This window comes from Dasypus novemcinctus, chromosome 19, assembly GCF_030445035.2.
Source record: "Dasypus novemcinctus isolate mDasNov1 chromosome 19, mDasNov1.1.hap2, whole genome shotgun sequence".
Taxonomy (NCBI): domain Eukaryota; kingdom Metazoa; phylum Chordata; class Mammalia; order Cingulata; family Dasypodidae; genus Dasypus; species Dasypus novemcinctus.
In genome coordinates, this window is record NC_080691.1 from 1,451,617 (window position 1) to 1,454,910 (window position 3,294).

A 3,294-nucleotide genomic window follows, 5' to 3' on the forward strand; every position below is an offset into this window, starting at 1 on the left:
GCCTGCTTTAAACACAAAATGAGACATTTCATCATGAGCTGTACTAGGTTAGACATGCTTATGATTAACTAGGAAGATAAATTTGTGAGTTATGATCCATTGTAAATTCTGCATCAAGGCTAGTAACTGGGGAATATATGCAGGAAGAAAAACTACTAAAGGGAGCTTCTTCTTTGAGCATGCAACTGCAGTATATGCATGTACTTTCTTCATACAATGAAGAGTGTATGAGTGTTGCTGGACAAGATTCTTCTCACATTTGAACTCCAACAAGTGGTGCCTGAACAGGGACCAGGTGCAGTGATGAGGACAAGGAGAGTCACTGACTGGTCATACATTCCTGGTAAGGGAAGCAGAACAATTCATATCCTGCTCATTGTAAGTATGGAAGCACATTTATCTAAGGAACAGTCAAAATTTCTTAAGGTTTTGCAGCAGCTACTCAAAGCTGCTGGAGCTAAGGTAGCACAGGAGCAATTTGTGCCTTTTCTCCAATGTCTCTTTGATTATTGTCCATGGTTTCCCAATGATGGGAGCCTGGATTTTTGAGACTGGAAAAAGTTGAGTGAGGAATTAAACTATCATCATGAAGTGGGAGGACAGGTTACTGTTGAGCCTTTAGCCCTCTGGGGTTTAATTAATTCTGCCCTTGAGTCAGTACAATTAGGTTCTGACCCTGAACCCTGCAAGCCTTCTTTGGTGCCTTTGGACCCTAAGGTCTCTGCTAAAGAAGCACTTCCCAAGACTTAGGCACTTGAGAGAGATATCTCTAAGTGTGATAATAAATTTTTCCCCAGGTACAAAAATGTTTAAAAGAAGCCTTACAGGAGGAGGATATATCAGCCAGTTTGTATACTGTGATATTAAATCCTCAATAACAGCCTATTCATGAGCCCCTTATAATGTTTTCAATGAATTAAAAAGGAGTATGAAAGACAACAGAATTTACTCCCTATATACAGAGGGAATCCTTGGAGCCTTGTCAAGTACTCATGCTATAACGCCAGTAGATTAGAAAATGTTAGTACACACTCTCACTACACCAGCTCAATACAGCATTTGGTTAACTGAATCATGAATGAGCTGAACAACAGCATATTCATAATCCTAATCACCAGATTCCTGTTACTCTTAAAGCTCTTCTTGGTATAGGCTAATTTGCCAATCCTCAGGTTCAAGCTCAAGCAGATCAGTGGTTGTTTATTCAAAGTTCTGAAATGCTCAAAAGGCATGGAAGTCTCTGTCAGAAGGTAAATGCCCTTAGAAATCTTTGAGTGACAGATAGACAACACTCAGGCTACTGAAATATTACTTATGCAGCTAGCTTATGAGAATGCTAATGCTGATTGTCAACAGATTCTGTTACCTATCAAATCCACCAAAGTTGCCATAGGAGATTATCTGAAGATGTGTCAAAATGTGGGTGCTGAGATACGTAAGGTAAAGGTCCTTGCTGCTCTTAGTAATGCCAATGCCACTTGTTTTAAATGCGGAAAAGGAGGACACATTCAGAGGGAGAATTTTTAACAGTACAATCCCTCTGAATGTACCACTGTACCACTGAATGTACCGCTGTACCACTCAAGTCTGTCCTCAATGTAAAAAAAGAAAGCATTGGGCTAACAAATGCAAATCCCAATTTAACAGTCAAGGGTGACCCCTATTGGGAAATGACAGAGGAGTGGCACCCCCAGGGCTCCCAAAACTTACCAGAGTAAACCTCAGGTATTTTGGGAAGCAAGCACCTGAGGAAGTGCCAGACTTGACTTCTGCTCCACCCAAGAAATAATTTTGAAAGAACAAATTAAGACTGAGCTGGTTCCTACCAGTGTCTGGGGACCTATACCCCAAAACACCTTTGGTCTTCTTGTAGGGCAATCCAGTGCTACTCTTAATGGGCTCACTGTTCACCCTGGTGTTATTGATAATGATTATACAGGAGAGATAAAAATTATGATTAGTTCCAATGTATTTCAAATTTTTCCAAATGAGCAGCATATCATGCAAATTTTGCTGCTTCCTATACCTCCTATCAAATCAGAATCTAAAGATCAAGCTAGGGCCTTGGCACTTCTGGACTCAGGCCCTAGAGCAGAATAAAGCTATGCTAACAATATCCATAAATGGAATAGAATTTCCTGGGTTAGTTGACATGGGAGCTGTTGTACTGGTTATTTCAGAGTCCTTTTGGCTGTCTGCCTAGCCTAAAGAATCCTGCTCCTTTTCTTTTCAAGGAATCAGAGACTCAACAACTACACAGAGCATTTCTATGCTATTACAGGTAACTGGGCCAGAGGGACAACAGGGATATTTTCAACCCTATGTTGTCCTCATCTCTAGTAATTTGTGGGGAAGACAATTACTATCTCAATGAAATGCCAAATCACCATTCTACATTCTAAATAATTGTCAATTATTGTTTAACTCCTCTGCCCCTTACATGCATCTCTAACAAATCTGTATGGGTTGAACAGTGGCCTTTACCAGAGGAGAAACTTTACTGTGCACATCAACTGATTAAAAAAAAGCCAACAATTAGCCCTTGTTCACCTGGATGTGTCCCACAGTCCCTGGAACACTCCTATTTTTGTTATTCCAAAGAAGTCTGGAAAATGGAGTCTTATCCACAATCTTAGACAAATTAACAAAATTATTCAACCCATGGGAGCCTTACAACCTGGTCTCCCTAACCCTGCTTTGATCCTCCAAAATTGGCCTCTAACTATTGTCAACTTGCAAGATTGTTTCTTTACTATTTCCTTAGCTATGCAGGATCACCCTCGGTTTTCTTTTTCCTTGACAGCTATTAACAATGCTTCTCCTATGCAGAGATATCAATGGACTGTGCTCCCTCAGGGTATAGATAATAGCTCTATCACTTGCCAATACCTACTTCATCAAATTTTACAGCCTCTTCATGAAAAATATCCAAAAGTTATTCTCTTTCATTACAAAGATAATATTTTACTTGCAGCTGATACAGAAAAAGAGTTACAGGTTTTTTTTTTTTTTACATGAAATGTGATATATAATCACAATCTGTACTAGGTTAGACATGCTTATGATTAACTAGAAAGATAGATTCATGAGTTATGATCCATTGTTAATTCTCCATCAAGGCTAGAAACAGGAGAATATATACGGGGAGAAAAACTACTAAAGGGAGCTTCTTCTTTGAGCATGCAACTGCAGTGTATGTGTGTACTTTCTTCATGGTTCTGAGTCTTGCTGGACAAGACTCTTCTCACTTTTGAACCCCAACAAAGTTTGGGGATCATGGGTTCAGGGAATGAG